Source organism: Xenopus laevis, chromosome 8L (assembly GCF_017654675.1).
Source record: "Xenopus laevis strain J_2021 chromosome 8L, Xenopus_laevis_v10.1, whole genome shotgun sequence".
In the NCBI taxonomy this organism is placed as follows: domain Eukaryota; kingdom Metazoa; phylum Chordata; class Amphibia; order Anura; family Pipidae; genus Xenopus; species Xenopus laevis.
In genome coordinates, this window is record NC_054385.1 from 82,551,675 (window position 1) to 82,570,485 (window position 18,811).

The 18,811-nt window shown below is 36.9% G+C and overlaps 1 protein-coding gene across 1 annotated transcript in view; it reads left to right on the forward strand.

Annotated features, from left to right (window-relative positions):
- The first annotated feature begins 1,640 nt into the window (after window positions 1-1,640).
- Window positions 1,641-18,811, forward strand: part of lrfn5.L (leucine rich repeat and fibronectin type III domain containing 5 L homeolog) — a 115,965-nt gene continuing 98,794 nt past the window's right edge. The window contains exon 1 of the mRNA XM_018241589.2: window positions 1,641-3,207. The gene's annotated coding sequence lies outside the window, so the exon portion shown is untranslated. The remainder of the gene's footprint in view (window positions 3,208-18,811) is intronic.

The following is an 18,811-nucleotide window of genomic DNA, read 5'->3' on the forward strand; positions in this document are numbered from 1 at the left end:
ATACTTCGGTAGCCTTACAATTGCAATTATATTTTTCATGTTAAGCAGGTTTCTTAGTCAGCACCTGTAACCTCCAAATTACTTGGGCCTGGTGCACATCCAACGGTTTCCACTTTGCATCCGTTTAGTCACAATTTTACAATTATTGATAGCACCGATCATGGGTTTTGTTATGTTTTGGGTAGCCGAGGGTGAGTACAGTATAACGGTGCTTTATTAGCAGAGTGATGCAGGCATTGCACAACAGTAAGTTTCACTTTTAAGCTACCAGAAAGTATGCACATTATAAGTATACGCACAGTGACATCTACAGGCCATTTGTATAAACACCACAGGTTTCTTTTCTTAAAATGCCTTTATTGAGACATGAGCTCAGACCCCAAAACACTTGGCAACGTTTCAGACCGCCATCGGTCTTTTATCAAGCCATCCGAAAAAAGATCAAGCCAGACCAATGGCGGTCTGAAACGTTGCTTAGTGTTTTGGGATCTGAACCCATGTCTCAATAAAGGCATTTTAAGAAAAGAAACCCATAATTGGTGCTGTAAAAATTGGAAAATTTCATTACAGGTGGAGTTGGTTGAAAAAACACTAATATGATGCCTTATTTGCAAAAGACAAGATAAACAGCCATCTGTTATAATCATATTCTAGTACAATCCCTGATAGAATTGTGATCAAACAATAGAGTGTCATGCACAAACACTGAGTCTTACCTCTACACAAGCAGCTTGGATACATGGATACTTACATTATGCAACAATGGGATATTATAAGATTTCCCTATGAGAAACTGAACACAGTATATGATTTGTCCTACCATCATGTGTCAGGATTTGTTAAAACTCAGCGCAGTTTATGGAAAAGTCTTGTAATTGCACAAGAGATGAAGGAAGATCTCTCAAGGAGACGCTGTGCCCTGGACTCGCCCTCCGATCCACTCACATCACAATAATGTGGCAAAATTCCTAAGTTTCAATGAGGGTGAAGGAGACAAAGTTGAGACACAACACAGGCATCTGTAGTGCAGAGTCGGAAAAGCGGCGATTTGTCTGTGCTAATGAGCTGAGGAGTTAGTGTTCAGTTAAGCGCTGTAGGTGGCACGGTGCTGCAGGCTGGGTGCGCAGGAGGCGCTGCCAATAAGAGGGAGGAGGGTGCCTGGTGCTGCTCCATAGAACTGATTTGCAACCTGAGAACCACACCACTACTGCATGTTAAATTGCTGTGCCCTGCCCAGGCAGTTTTTATTTCTCTTTTCACTGGTGAATGATTATTTTTATTCTGATTGGTTCCCTATTTGTGCTTTGGCCCCGCCCTAATAAGTCTGCCAGGCGCGCTGGTGCAGAGCGTGGAAGTGGCCCATGAGTGGAGAGTAGGGGCGGCTGCTGCTGCACGGTTCTCAATTCAACCCTAGTCTGCACAGCAGCTTTCACAGTCGCCGGCTTTAGTAAGCGATTACAGTTTGAAACTTGGGCGTGTAGAAGACATTTTAAAGGGAAAAATACAGCGCCAGTAGGCGATTTGAATCATTCAATTGCTCAGTTACAACGGTTTTTGTTCTTTACATTATTATCTATAACTGAACAGCTGAAGCTGCAATAACAATGGATCGTCCATCCTTTGCAGCCTGCGCGTCAGTCTGGTTACTGCTGTATCTAACTAGGGCAACTACAATTAATTTTTTTTCTGGTGATTATTAAATAGAAGTTACATGCTTAAGCCCATATTCCGCGGGTTGACTCCCACTTTAGCCTGGCCCTGGCCAATCAATGTGATGGCGGGACAGTAATGCTATTATGTCGAAGGAGAGGGCGTTGTGAAGCAATTCTATCATATACATTAAATGTTCCCCTCTGACGTTGTCTGTGTTTTTGCCTGACACACGTACATGCCATTCAATCACTCCCAGGATTAACTCAGCGTGGAGGCTGAACTGGGGGCTGTGCTAGGTGCCGCCGTACACTTCTGCCTGCTGACATTTCATCTGACTTTCCCATCTCAGCCACTTGATCGCTCTCACTGCAGAGACGTTGGCTCTCACTTGCAGAGGAGGTTTGCCTAATGCACAGCGAAAAGCTTCTCTCCAGGCTGCCTCAATGCGCCGGCATGGCTTTGTCAGCAGTGGATAAGAAGCACCCACAGACCTCTATCCTCTGCTCTAGACGTGGGGGAACCCGATTGCAGCAGTGATTTGGTTAGAGGGCAACAGCATGAGTGTATTGTGTTACCAAGGCAGGGGGTGGAGGTTGTGTCAACTACACGGACGCCTATCGGAGGGATTTTCTTAATAACATTTTTGCTGGTGAAGTGGGATCCGAGCGCGTCTTCTGGTTCCAGACGCTGTGAATCTAATGCCGATTGTAGCAGCAGATCCCCCTTCCATATGGGGAAAATAGAGCGATCCATATAAACCGGAGAGGAGATTGCGAGACTTCACAGCTGCCTCTGACCTTCAGCACCTCGGACAGCGAACCGGACGGTTCCAACTTTCCCAGCCGGGGTCTGACAGCTGCGTTTGATTCCATCCAGCCCCCAGATAATAACAGCCACAAGCCCATAAGCGCTGGATTATAAGAGCAATACCTCCAGGAATGATGAATGGTTCTTCGACCAGTGGCTGCTGCTGTGCTGGCCAAAGTCTTTGTACAGTCTGACAATCAAGCTTTGCTGGAAGTAATGGTTTGAGGATTAACCCGAATCAGGTACATTGCAAGGTCAAAGCCCAATTTTGGAAATCTCTAATGGGAAAAGTTCATCGTATCGTTTTGGTTTACTTGTGGGATTGCCCTCTGGACATCTCCTAAACTGTTGTTCTTGCTTAATTGTGCATCATGTCTGATCCACATCACATTGTTGGATTTTACTAGGCTGCAATCTAGAGGTGATGTGATCTAAAGGATATGCCACACATTTGGTGTTTCCCTTACTCTCCCTTGGCTGGAGATACATTTACAAACCTCTTTTCCTTGCAGCTCATCCCTCGTCTGTTTTAATGCAAACATGTCTTTGGATTACATGACAAGCATATACCTTGGGTGAAAATCAAGTCTACCATTCTAGAATGCCAACATTGGGTGATGGCAAAGGGCACAGAAGTTACCAGAAACCAATTGGCAAGATTGTGAGATCCACCCTGAGGCACCTTGCTATAATTTTATCTGCAGGTAAAAAGTGCAGCTGCCATCCTCTTTACTCTGGAGGCATCAGGTAAACATTTAATCCTTCCATAATATTTTGGTCTGATCTTATTTCCTATGTCTCAACTGCATTGCAGACTGCTTTACTTATTCATGCTTTTTTTTTTTTGCATTTGTTAGAGTGAGATGAAATGCCCAAGGGTGCTCCTTGTATGATGTACTGGTAGAATCGTTTCTATTAAATGGAAAATAAATCTATACCTGAGCACTTAATCTAGCTGAGAAATGGGGTATATGGTTACATAGCGTCCAGAAACCCTTTATTGAAGCCTGGTTCTTCCATGCAACCTGTGCATTTTGTTGTTTATAAATGTGACTGTTTTCATTTTGGTCCATCAGAAAGAGAGAAAACATATTGGTGCAGCAAGAGATAGAGCACTTGGCTTCTTGGCAGCTAGTGCATGATGGAACTGATATGAGCTGAGCTCTATAATATCATAAAAGCACTGCAAAGGAATAGGTAATATATATAGTTGAGTGTTTGGGTGCTGACATATTAAACAGGATTTTTTTGTATGTCACAGAGTACCATTGTGCTGGGGTATTTAGTTATGTAACAGAAACAGATGGTTCATAATCTGGGGCATAATAAAGCACTGCATTTTTTTTCTGTGGATATGTTACTCCCAGCTCAGATATCACATCACTTGATTGGCACTGCATGTTTTTTTTTTTTCTTGTGTATTATATCTCATCTGAACCAGAAGGCGCTAGAAATTATGACTGCAAAATATATTCATATGAAAAATAAAGCAAGCATTCTTCTTTCCAGTATCGCTTCCAGGGAAAGGAGCTACTGCACTTACTGTACAAACTGTCGTCATTAGTCATTAATTTTTTATTTTTATGGAGAAGGACAGGTTAATAATTCAGACGCATTATGCTTTATTTGTCTGTCTATTTTTTAATGGCTGGTAGCATCAGCAGTCAGATATTTGATACGGGCTGCTCTCCATCTTGGCCTTGTGCTCTTTGAGAATACACATTTCAGGGGAGGGAAAAGGGAAATGATTTTCTTTCATTTTCAAGCAGCTGTTGAAGGAGCTGGGATTTTTATTTTCTTTAGTGGCTTGGTGCATTTTCACACATTTCCATATGATGGCATTTGCTGCCCGTTGGATGCAGGAATGTAACAAGAAGCTGCTGGCTCTATCTCTCACAGGCTGGGGGTGCCAGTGGACTACTTAAAAGACTGTTCTATTGCACCTTGCTTCCTTAACCCTTGCTATGCCTATGAGCTGCCTTTTCCCTAGCTATGAAGTAAGCAGTCCTTATCAGTATTTATTTGGAAATGCATTGGAAACATGTGGACACTATATTGCTAAGGTCTTTTCAAATTATTTGCTTTCTATCTATCTATCATCTATCTATCTATCTATCTATCTATCTATCTATCTATCTATCTATCTATCTATCTATCTCTATCATTATCTATCATTGTCAAAAATAAAAACAGTACATTGATTCAAGGATTTCATGGATTTAATCGAAGTATATAGTACATGGGTGTTTTTTAGCTACAGTATATCTTTCTCTTGATGATATATTTGCTGTGTTTAATTTCAATGGATTGTAGACTTTAATATTGATGTTAAGTCATATGCATCGCCTTTTGTCTATCTTTATTTAAATGAGGTGATTGTTTGTAAAGAAAAAGATGCCTAAATACAAAGGAATAGGTAATATATATAGTTAAATGCCAGTCTATATATAGTTAAATGCCAGTCTAAATTAGGTAATTAGTTGGGTGCTGGGATAGAAACATTCAAGGACAAACAAATGTATATACTCTGCAAGTGGGATGAGTTTTTTTTCTCAAACTGATTAGGAAGAGAGTAGGCTGTGTCTTTTTCATCCTGTGCCCCACATGCAATCTGGAATCCTCCCTGATGCCAATTAGACAAACCTCTTTTATTACATGTGCAAGGCTGATGAATTCTAGCCTGCCCCCTCCCAATTTAGATTCCTCTCTAGTCCATATGATTTGTTAAAATGAGCTCACGCCATTTTGGGTGCCCTCTGGATCTGGTAAAAAAATGAGGATTAGCATAGAATCAAAGACAAGTGACATATTCATCTTCCGCCTTAAGGGATTCCAGTGCATGTCATTTATTCATATTCTTGATTCCACATTCAGCTGCAGACCAGATTTTATAGAACAGTACACCACAAAGATTTATGTTCCTCATCACCCTCTTTGGAGATGGAAATTGATGTCTGTACATTTCTTTATACAAACAATAAATGGATCATTTTGAAATGCAAAACTGTGATGTAAAATTTTGATGAAACACACGAGTGCAGTAACTATTCTTTATTCATTTGTGACAGCTCACTTACTGAGATAATTGTCATATTGAACTGCACATCACTAAATGGATAATAAACATACACACAACAACAAGCACATCATGTACAGTAAATGAGTGTGTTGTATTTGGCTTTTAGTGGCACCATAGATTGTTATCCCCTCCCACCCTAGAGAACAAGCATGAGAATAAAATAATTGCCATAGTCTTTAAAATGTCTTGTAAAATGTATAACCATTAACATTTGATACTGGTTTGCTAACACAAAGGAAGCTATCGCAACTCCTGCTACCTTGACAGTATGAGTCATGTTTTATGTTCATTATTATGATCAATTATTACAGACAGTCCAATCCTGCAGGCTATTTTATACTGGTGTATTAAACTGTAAGGCATGCTGTATTAATAATTACTGAAATTTCCTTTCCTCTCCCAAAAAAATTGTGCTTAAAATCCACTTGGGTCCATTTATCAAGTTCCTGAGAGGGGCATAAATGCCACAATGCCACAATTTGCATTCGTTTTGTGCTATGGGAATAACAGAGTCTAGCAATTGTGCAAATACAGATAGCCTTTACAACTGCAAGCTGGTGACACACAGCCATTTGCTACATATATTAAGTGAGCAAGGAAGGGCCAGAAGATAAGAGAGAAAGAAATTGAAATGGAGAGAGAACAGTGAAAGTGAGTAAATGGGAGCTAAAAGATATATCAAGGGAAACTTCTTTTCATAAAGCATAGCCTCTGTGCCCATGTAAAATGTAAAAATGCATGGGTTTGAATACATAATCACACATTCTTTTTATTGAAAAGTCACTTCATAATCATCTTGGATGAACTGGATTATACTGCTATGATATACTGTATCATCGTTATTACACTATAATACACATATTTTCAATCCAGCATTCTTCAAAGCTTTCACGCTATGGTAGGAGGTTTAGTTGCAGCTGTAGTTGTAACTGGACTATATATAAATTTATAACTGTTATGTACCAAACATAATATGTGTAGACACCCCCCCCTGAAAAATGTCTCCTGCTCTATTGTATTAAGCATTTAACTAAGCATTATTAAGCATTTAACTAAAAATAGCCCAAACCAATGGTTTGGGCTATTAATTAATCCATAGAAGCAAAAGTTTGATATGTACATATTCAGACCCTAAATCCTAGTAGAATTGTTTGAAATAGATTGGCCTGGATGGCCACTATATGTGCTTAGTGGGGGTTGCTGGAGTTGTTGTTATATCTCGCAGGCCATTGTGCAATTAAAGCTCCCTTGCTAAGGCCTGAGTGGATTTGTTCCTCTCCGTATATGGCAGTAGCCATGCTATACTGTATGTATGGAAAAAATCACAGTTGTTATGGTTCAAATATATATTACATTATATTACATTCAAATCTACAAATACTTGCAACCTCAATTATAATTTTGATGTTAATGTTTTACATTATTAAAGGAACACTTTTGAACGGATATAGTATTTGTGATTTATGGACCAGTAAAGTTGTATTTCCATCATTTGGGGATGGAATATGTTTTTATGGGTAAACATTTGTGTTGCAAGGATCCTGTATTGTTCTGGTTTCTTATTTGGTACTGTTGTCAGGTATTCTGATTATTAATAGCTATACCACAGCATCTTTTACTGCCTGAACTGGATTGTGAATGCACTTAGTGGCAAATCTTTCAAATGCACACTTTCCCCCCTCATTTTACCTCTAATTTCCTAGTCCTTTTAAAAAAGAATATTCAATAAAATCGGAAGTGGATACTGGTGGAGATGAGCATTTTGGTTAATGCAGTTCATTCTGAGAGGGTTATGGAAGTCAAATATTGCTAGGTAATGTTGTCATGACAACTGTTTTTAAATTTTCTAAATTAAGAGGGATTTTTTTAAAAAGTGTGCCAAGTTGATGGCTCCAACCTTTCTTTGTATGACCAAATTACAAAATTGTGACTCCATTAGCAACTATTGCTTGTCACAGAAATATTCTAAAGGGATGATTGCCTTTAGAATTGTGAGAGCTCTAGTAATTCATGTGACTCCTTGGCTCTATTAAATGTATGATAACAACAACAGCTGTTTTATGGGAGAGCATTTAAATATGTAAAAAAGCAGGTCATAATTCCACCTGGTGTTCAACAATATAAGAGATGCCAATACTTTTAATAGTAAATGATGAAAGAATACTAAATATTCATAAGTTAACAAGGTTGGGCTAAAAAATGTAATGAGTTTAGTTCTAATTACAAGATTACATTAGGCTGATTTTGCTAGTCCCTCAACTGACACTTCCTTGTGTATCTCCTTATATAGGCATTTTCTTGCATCTGCCCATGTGCATGTGTTTTTTAATTTCAACCTAAATATTGACCTTGCTACATTCTGCTTGCCTGACCCTGATGTTTCTGTCTATTCATTTTGCGTTGTGCTTCTATCTCATTGTACATTTCATCCAGACTGAAACTATGGCATAACTTTCTGTAGGAGCAATTGTCTGACTTGTATTTAAGTTATAGTAGCTACAGAGTATCAGACAGAGAAACAAAATGAACCTAACAAACAGGCCCAGATTTGTGGAAAGGCCACCTAGGCTCGGGCCTAGGGCGGCAGGATTTTAGGGGGGCGGCATGCTGCCCAACCACACCCACATTGGTTCAAAAACACTGGGGATGCGCTGGAGATACAATCATTTTTATTAATTTCCTGTGCACCAATCCCCATTGCTCCATTCCAAATGATGAAAATTTGCATGAATAAAGGGGAGGGGACAGGGGCGACAAACAGCAGTGGGCCTAGGGGCGCTCACCATGTAAATCCGGCCCTGCTAACAAACTATTCTGTTTTGTTCCGAATTGATATTGTAGTAATTTAGGCAACAACAATAAGCAATAAATGATCAATTGAAAAAAACAGCAATGAAAAGCATTTACATTTACAAACTATACTAAACTTATGTACTGTATACTTCTGCATTTAATGATAAAATACATTAAGGGGCAGATTTATCAAGGGTCGAAGTGAAAATTCGAAGTAAAAAATTTCAAGCAATTTTTGTGTACTTCGACTAGGGAATAGTCCAAATTCGATTCGAATTTGAAAAAATTTATCATGTACTGTCTCTTTGAAACTTCGACCATTTGCCATCTAAAACCTGCTGAATTGCTGTTTTAGCCTATGGGAGACCTTCTAGAGCCTACTTGGAGTCAATTGGTGAACTTTGAAAAAAAATATTTTTAATCGAATTCAATCGAATACGATCTTACTTCCATTCAAACAATCAAATACAGTCTATTCTCTCGCAAAAAAAACCTTTTTTTATTCAAATTTCGAAGTTATGGGAGTTCAAATAAACTCCCATTACTTCAAAATTCGACCCTTGATAAATCTACCCCCACATGTGCATATTCAATTAAATTAAAATAATTTCCTTTAAAAAGTAATAGAAATAGAAATATGGGCCCACAATTTGGTTGTTTTTTCAGTAGTCACACAGAACGGTATAGTCAGTCATTATTAAAGGTAAATGGCATCAGACTGGAGACTATAGGGGGGTAGGTACAAACAGTAGTATGCTAAAGGGTACATACCAAATTTTGTCCCTTAGGATGCCATGCACTAGCACTTTCTGAATGTTGCTATACAAGATACAGTCTGTGCCTTGTGCCAGTCTGGGACAGGGTTTAGCAATCTGGAGGCAAGGAAACCCTTTGTTAATGCTTGAAATTAACTGGTATTTATAGGAATTAAGGTGGTACCTTGCACGTCATATAATTCTTACCATTGCTATATTTTGAGTAGTATATGTTCACTTATATGTCATATAAAAGGGGTACGTGTATGTTTATATTAGGGACACACTGAATCCAATTGGATTTTAGGATTCACCAAACCCCGAATCCCTTGTGAAAGATTTGTCCGATTACTGAATCCTAATTTGCTAAATTTCCTAATTTTTTTTTACTTCCTTGTTTGTGTGATGAAAAGTCAGATTAGGTTCAGCCAGGCACTTGGATTCGTCTGAATCTGAATCCTGTCGAAATAAACATAATCTTGACTGAATCCTTGATTTGGTGCATCCATGGTTTACATAGGTGCTTATGTACAGGTAGCACCTTAGTACAATACCCAATATTTCTTCCTTCCTCACCTTTGGTACCGGTATTGGTTGTGATGTATGGTAACTCCATATGTTCTATGTATGTGATTTAGTTGTATAAATACATTTACTTTACAGTGCTACGAAATATGTTGGTGCTATATAAATAGAAGTTAATAATAATAAAAAGAAATAATAATAATTTCTTAACCTGAGGGCCCCACTCTGTAATTATTTAAAACTTTTGACCCCTATTTTCATATTTCTCAATTGCCCCCTGCTTCTGCATTGACTTTCCATTGGTCTTCCATGCTGGCCTAGAAGTCACATGTTTTCAGAGCACACTGGCCTGGCAGACATCTGGTGCCAGAAGAATCCCAAGTCCCTATCTTCACTGACTATAGAATTAGAAACCTAGAAAACCAATGGCACAGAAAATGCAGTGAGATGGGAGCTCCCTGTACATACAACCAAGCCTATCACAAAACATCAGAGGTTAGAATACTCTGAAATAGGAACCAGGTAAGCTATTACTTACACAAAGAATGAAAGAATTAAATATTCTAGATTATATTGCATAACATATCCACCACTGAAACTGATAAACATAATAGGCACCACAGAGTTCCTTAATCTGTATTATGGTCATGGAACTCCTTTGATTTCTGATTTCTCCAAATTAATGAAAAACCTTGTACCTGGAAAACCCTAGATCCCAGGCATTTCAGATAATAGATCCAAACCTGTATTTCAGGAGAACTCTGAATTCATGTGGACCAAATATGATACACTTTATTAAAAGGAATTAGGTACATAGAGTTTCTATCTTGATTACCTCTTTGCTATGAGTTTTTCCTCTGATATAATAGACAACAGCTACCAAAGCATCATCAGCATTTTATATAGATTTTTTTATACATAGCAGTAGTATAGACAGTTGAAATATGTATCAATCTATGTATAATCTGTGTATGCAGGAGAATGGAAGCCCCTGATCTGTAGAGCTTACAGTCTTAAGTGGGTTGGTAATTTTTCACAAATGCCTCTTAGCTTTGCTATTGATCGATGAACAAATATAATATATGTTTTAACCTTCAACATTCATCACTGAGTTTTTTCCCCAGATCTTATGTCAACCACTTAACAAGGAATGAGCTGTTTTGAGCATATTGATAAAACAGAACCCGGAAAGCAAGAAGGATTTTCTTGCTTAAGAGATTTGATCATCTCTTGAGAAATCTAGGCTAAAGCACTACTACTTATTTCAGATAAACTCCTTAATAAAACCTGCTGTTATAGTTCAAGCACATTTTATATATGTGTGAGGCAGACTCTTTACTTACATTATCTATTATATATTGCCTGTAATTAGTTAAAAGAATTTTACAGTGTTATTTGTTTGATAACATGTGATGGTAATGTGAATAACAACTTTTAAGAAGATTACTAGATACAAAAGAAGATTATTGACCGACAACACACATTAATGCACATTCAGTGGGAGAGGGTAATATGAGGTCATAGAACCATGAATGCATGCATGGAAAAAAATATACATTCAAAAATATGAATGCCATGGGAGTGTTAATTATTCTGGGGTTAATAAAAACATGCAAGTAAAAAATGTTTTTCAATTGGCTAAAAATGTCATATGAAGCTTTCTCAGCTTTCAAGACAAAACTTTATTTGCCCAACAGGAACACAAACATTTTCAAAAAAAGATATAAATGTTTGTAGTCATCTCCACATGTGGGTATTACTAATGAATTTATGGTAACGTACAAACTCATTTTAAGCCTATATCCTGTTCATGTAAGCAGTGATGGGTATTTACAGGCAGCAAGAATAAACAAGAAGCCTATAAGATCCATATGACAACAGAGTAATTAATAGTATTATACATGAGACTGCCAACTCTTTCCAATTAGGTGAGATGCAAATGGGACATTTTAGTGCTGCTAGACATGAAAACTTTTAAAATACAGGTAAACACTTTAGCTGCACTTTCCATTGAGATATATAAAATATACATAGTGGGCACAATGCTGTGACTCACTACCTTTCTCTGTGGTAATAGCAATGTAAGCACAAGTGGGCATATTCTCAGCAGATTATGTTTAATTAGTAGTCTAGAATAATGCTTACCTCTCTAAGCACAATAAAAAAAATACTCCATATGCTTTACTTATATATAAAGAAAGGAACAACACTTTACAAACATTTTTTTTACAAAACAAACTATAAAATAAAAAATTAAACAATGTACGAACACCTGCTGACTGTAATATTCCCCATTCACAAATGTTTATGAATATGCCTTGTTTACTGCATAACACACAATGAGACAGATCCTGTTGTTTTTTTGTATAAAAAAAAACTGATTGAGTTTGAGCAACCTTTTTGAATTAGAGAATACTAAAGGTGTCCATAATTCCATGGCAAAATAGCAATCTGGTGAAAATAAAGGAAAGTCTTTTTATTAATAAAGAGCAAATATATATATATACTGTATATATATATATATATATATATATATATATATATATATATATATATATATATATATATATATATATATATATATATATATATATATATATATATATTATTATCCTTTACCCTAGTGCATTTATGAGGTAATGAAAAGAACATCAGAAAATGAATAACTACGTACAGCTCAGTGAGAAGCTCAGAAATAATAAATAATAAATAAATAAATAATAAAAGGCCACTATTATTATTTTTTTTGTACTATTTATTTTTATTTATGTTATTTATTTCCCTTCATTTAACGTCTATTTTGGGTATGTATATATATATATATATATATATGTATGTGATTGAGTTATGGTTTACTTGAGATGGGGCTGAAATGTTATATGGCATTGCTGCAAAGACTCCAGATATGACTAAAACAGCACCCCTCTGCCTTCTTGAATATTATTTAAGAATAAGTAAGATAAGAGACCCTAGCTACTAGGTTCACAGACAACTAAGCTGCTGCTTAGAATAGCGCAATCCCCCAAGCAAGAAAAGTTCCAATTTTTAATCAGAATATATAATGTGTAATATACATGTACTGTCTGTGTATATTAAATGAAAGAAATAAACTTACAGTGCTTACAGCGCTTTTGTGTTTAAATTATAATACCTTTTAATAGAGAATACAATGACGTTGAGAAATGTTGCCTGAAAGAAATGTTTATATATTTATGTTTGGGGAGACAGTAGCAACTACAGTATTACTCTGTTTACATGGCAATGAAGGGCAGTATATTAAAGAACTGTAATGCTAAAATGATTGCACAAAGTACTGTAAATATAGCAATTACTTTATACCTGGGCACGTACAAAACGAAGTCGAAGGATTTTGCGCATCAAAGGAATAATCCTTCGATCGTTGGATTAAATCCTTCGAATCGAACGATTCGAAGGATTTTAATCCAACGATCGAAGGATTATCCTTCGAGCAAAAAAACGTAGCCAAGCCTATGGGGACCTTCCCCATAGGCTAACATTGGGTTCGGTAGCTTTTAGGTGGCGAACTAGGGGGTCGAAGTTTTTTCTTAAAGAGACAGTACTTCGACTATCGAATGGTCGAATAGTCGAACGATTTTTAGTTCGAATCCTTCGATTCTAAGTCGTAGTCATAGTCGAAGGTCGAAGTAGCCCATTCAATGGTCGAAGTAGCCCAAAAAACACTTCGAAATTCGAAGTTTTTTTACTTGGAATCCTTCATTAGAAGTTAATGAATTGGCCCCTCTGTGTCTGCTAACTGCACCCATTTTATTTACTTTAATTTTTAATTTCTCACTATAATAACATTTTTATACAAATTTTCCTGAAATAATTAAAAAGAAAAGTATACTGTTATTTTCATTACCAGAATTCTTTGGCATATTGTCAAAGTCTGTTAGCCATGAGTTTGCTTGAAAGTGGAATTGCAATAAATAAAACAAAAGCAACCATAATATAAGATTCATCTCATAGAAATTAGGTATTTTCTAAATATAATCATTTAAAAGTAAGGTGCTGTTTCTAAAGCTATCAAGTTTTTCTTCACTATCTCAGTATTCTGTCAGAGCCATTTCTTGATGGAATACATTATTAGGCTCAGGTCTTTCAAAAATAAGGACTCCAATGCCAACCCTGTATGTAAAGAGGCAGATTACTGACAGGGGGATAGTGAAGATATTTTAACTGGTTATAATTTGAAAGTTTCTTATTTCCCCAAGCTCATAAAGCTTAAAAAATGTTTTTCCCCTTTAAAGGAGAAACAAACCCTTTCTAATAAAAACCCCTACCCCCCTACCCTACATAGAGACCCCTCCCTGCTCCCCCCCCAGCCTAGATGGTACATTTGCTAAATGCCCCTAACTCTTTATTTATTCCTCAGTGCAGTTCATGGGTGCCATCTTCAGCCGCTTCTGTAATCTTCGGGTCTTCTTCTGGTGCTTCGGCAATTTCCGTGACTTTTGGTGCATGCACACTTGTTGTGAAACAGAAAATTGCTTCAGTTGTGCATGCGCCGATACGGCACTTACTTCATGAAGATTACCGAAGAGAAGAAGATGGCTGCCATGAAATCCGATGCCCTGACTCTGCACCTAGGGGTAAGTAAAGAGTTAGGGGCATTTAGCAAAGGTAGCACCTAGGCTGGGGGTGGGGGGTCTATGTAGGGTAAGGGGATTTTAGTAGCAAGGGTTCACTTCTTCTTTAAAGGAATTGTTCAGTGTAAAAATAAAAACTGGGTAAATAGAGAGGCTGTGCAAAATAAAAAAATGTTTCTAATATAGTTAGTTAGCCAAAAATGCAATGTATAAAGGCTGAAGTGATTTGATGTATAATATGTCAGTCTGAACACTACTTCCTGCTTTTCAGCTCTCTTGGTTTACACTGACTGGTTACCCTGGCTACCAGGCAGTAACCAATCAGAGACTTGAGGGGGGCCACATGGGTCATTTCTGTTGCTTTTGACTCTGAGCTGAATGCTGAGGATCAATTGTAAACTCACTGAACAGAAATGTACCATGTGGCCCCCCTTCAAGTCGCTGACTGACACAGAGTTATAGAGCTGAAAAGCAGGAAGTTGGATTCTGGCTGTTTTATTAGACATCTGTTCACTCCAGCCTTTATACATTACATTTTTGGCTAACTAACTATATCAGAAACATTTTTTATTTTACACAGCCTATCTATTTACACAGTTTTTATTTTCACACTGAACTAATTCTTTAAGATATTAAGAGCCATGTATTTAGGCTTCTGATGATAAGAGGGATAAGGTAGTTTAAGGAAGCCAATCCACACTTATGGCGTTAAATAAAAATTTCCAGCTTTATTGGATCATAAAATAACAAACAGGCATCTATTACAGATGTAATGATAAGGACCTAATTTTAGTAGATCCAACCTCCCCAAAATAATGTGGTCATGACTATAGTTACTAAGCCTACTCTTTCTCAGTATAATCATTATTATAATATAAAATATGTGTGAGGGTTAGAAAAGTGGTGTTAGACATGATTACTGTGTGTATAAACATTAAGCTGTATGTTTCCCAATGCCCTTTTCCAAGTCTGTGCTTACTATAGCATATTCTGGATTGCCACAGCTCAAAGAATGTTAAAAGAATGTCAAGTTAAAATCAAATAGGTAAATTGAATCAAAATATATTTGAAAAAATGTAGACTTTCTTTTGCAATGCTTGTAGACCATATCAATATGTTGTCCTATAAAATAATTCCCATATAAGGAACAAAGTTTGTCCAGATGCAGTAACCTATAGCAACCAATAAGATGTTTGCATCTAAACAGTTGAGCAGCAAATGCTTCCTGCTGAATTGGTTACTTTAGGGGATTAGACCTGCAGCAAAAATTACACCTTTAATTACATACCCCCTAAAAAGTGCTACGTTACCAGCGGAAGGTGTTTCTATACACTTGTAAGTTTCTAAATATAGAGGCCAGGTTTCCTATTTTGCCTCATTACATGTTATTGGGTCTCATCATGAAATGTACAAAGGGATTCTTAAGGCTTAATTTGATTAAAATGGCTCAAGACAGCATGAAAACATCTGAGATATGAATGCCAAAAGAGGCATGCTTATATTGAATGATCTTATTCAAATTAACACCTGTAGTGGGCTATTCAGAGTATTTATTTGGGATAGTTATTACTGTGTCTGTATGTCCAATCAGCAGTGAAGTCAATTTTACAGATAAAGAAAACTGACACTTCTTTATCTTGTGGGATGGTGGCTCTAATCCTGAAAGTATATTTAAAATCTGCACCATAAAGCAAGAGATTTGTTCGAATGGAAGTAGAAATTAGTAAAGTGTATATAGTATATAGTAGTTTTACTATGTAGTATAATAATTCAAATGTCTAATACTGTATTATTTGCTTTATTTAAGCACCTAATATGTCAAAGTATATTGCAGTGTCCATGAATGATCTCAATGAAACTACATAAGAAATAAATAAACTGTTACCGGAAACAGGTTAATCAAGGAGATACTGAATATGGACTTCAGTGTATGGGGCCCATTTACTTAGCTCGAGGGAAGGAATAGAGGAAAAAAAACTTCGAATTTCTAATGGTTTTTTTGGCTACTTCGACCATCGAATGGGCTACTTCGATTCGAACTAAAAATCGTTCGACTATTCAACCATTCGATAGTCGAAGTACTGTCTCTTTAAGAAAAAACTTTGACCCCCTAGTTCGCCACCTAAAAGCTACCGAAGTCAATGTTAGCCTATGGGGAAGGTCCCCATAGGCTTTCTAAGTATTTTTAGGTAGAAGATCGTTCAATCAATGGATTAAAATCCTTTGGATCGAACGATTTGAAGGATTTAATCGTTCAATCGAACGATTTTTCGTTTGATTGAACGAACGAATAGCGCTAAATCCTTCGACTTCGATATTCAAAGTCGAAGGATTCAACTTCGACAGTCGAATATCGAGGGGGATATTCGACCTTAAAGGGATCCTGTCATCGGAAAACATGTTTTTTTCAAAACACATCAGTTAATAGTGCTACTCCAGCAGAATTCTGCACTGAAATCCATTTCTCAAAAGAGCAAACAGCTCAATTTTGAAATCTGACATGGGGCTAGACATTTTGTCAATTTCCCAGCTGCCCCTGGTCATGTGACTTGTGCCTGCACTTTAGGAGAGAAATGCTTTCTGGCAGGCTGCTGTTTTTCCTTCTCAATGTAACTGAATGTGTCTCAGTGGGACATGGGTTTTTACTATTGAGTGTTGTTCTTAGATCTGCCAGGCAGCTGTTATCTTGTGTTAGGGAGCTGTTATCTGGTTACCTTCCCATTGTTCTTTTGTTGGCTGCTGGGGGGAAAAGGGATGGGGGTGATATCACTCCAACTTGCAGTACAGCAGTAAAGAGTGATTGAAGTTTATCAGAGCACAAGTCACATGACTTGGGGCAGCTGGGAAATTGACAATATGTCTAGCCCCATGTCAGATTTCAAAAATGAATATAAAAAAATCTGTTTGCTGTTTTGAGAAATGGATTTCAGTGCAGAATATTGCGGGAGCAGCACTATTAACTGATTAATTTTGAAAAAAAATGTTTTTCCCATGACAGTATCCCTTTAAGTAAATTTGCCCCTATATGTAAAAGTACTCTTATACAAAACAATATACAGGCTATAGGCTATAGTAATAAACGAATGCAGCTTACTACATAGAACATGATACAAGTCCCTTGTGTGTGACAGTAGATAAAAATGAACTCCATTCACTCAGGTGGAATAGTACTTATCTCATATGATTAATCATTTAGTTGCATAACTAATTATGCTCAGTAAGTATCACTATGTAATTGGATGCAGAGAAGCAAGCAGCCAAGGTAAGAGAGACAAGGATGGTCTAATCCCCATTAAAAGGTAGTTTACGCTAATGTGAGCAGCATTTTAATGGAATGCAGAAGAAAACCATTATGTGGTATACATAATGGCTTAATGACATCAATCTCACATTCACACATTGTAATGCTGACAGGAAAATGTTATTATTACAAGAGAAAATGCTCCCACCTGCACTTTTTGAGGAATGGCAGATGTTTCAGATTTACAACATGTTTGTTTCTTAAATTAGAAAATGTATACATGTTTATGAAGGCTGTTTCTGTGTAGACTGCATTTTGCAACTCTTTTACCAACCCTGGGTAAAATTTCAGGAACTAATAGTGAACAAGCAGCAAATGTGTTTCATTGTTCAGCCTCAGTAGATTTGTTGCACACAGTGTTGGAGTGCTTTACCTTCCCAAATCCTTTTTGACGTGACAACCTGAACAATATATAGACCCAACCTGCCAAGGTCTGTATGCAATGTCCAAAGAATGAAGAAACATAATTAAACACTTATTTGAATAGCTTTAAGCAATTATATTGGCTTCAAAGAACAGTGGACATGAGAATAGCAATGTTTTAGCCCTCTCTGGGTCATGTCACCATTCATTCAGCATAGTAGCATTTCAATTGGATCACACTTTCGCACTTTGGTGAACTTCTAGCTGAATAAGTTCAATGGAACCATTGTGAAAAGATCTTCTGCTCTCAACTATATCAATATATTTAAGATTTTAAGTTGTAAGATTGGATCTTGGTAATTACATTACCCTTAAAAGTTTAAAATTCCTGGGAATTCTGTACCATTCAGGTGACACGAAGAAGCCACTTGGATGAGTGGAAAAAGTGTTAATAATGACTTAGCAAATCCTGTAGCTTTAGATCAGTATTATTAACTGTTAAATGGGGAATGTATCCCCATCATAAAGTGAATAAGCCATCACACATTTTATTTTCTACAGGAACTGACATCTCTGGGACATTTTTACCATTAATGGTTCAAGTGTAGACAGATTGAGTCTGTAGTCCAGTAACTTGGAAGTAGTAGATGTGTTATAATTGATTTCCAAATGCCTATAGTCTGACTTTAAAGTCTTTGCCACTTTAAGATCAGCACCTTTCCTATGTTGGTGTATTTACTGACAGCGCCATTATATAGGGAGATAGATACAGTATAAAATATCAGATCAGCCCAGTACTAATGGGGTATGTCTGAGAGGCCTATTTATTTCTAATTTTCTCTTCTTCAAATAAACTCACAATTTAGAAAATGTATGCTTATTTAATAAAGAATCCAAATATAAAAAAATAGGATGGAAGAAAACC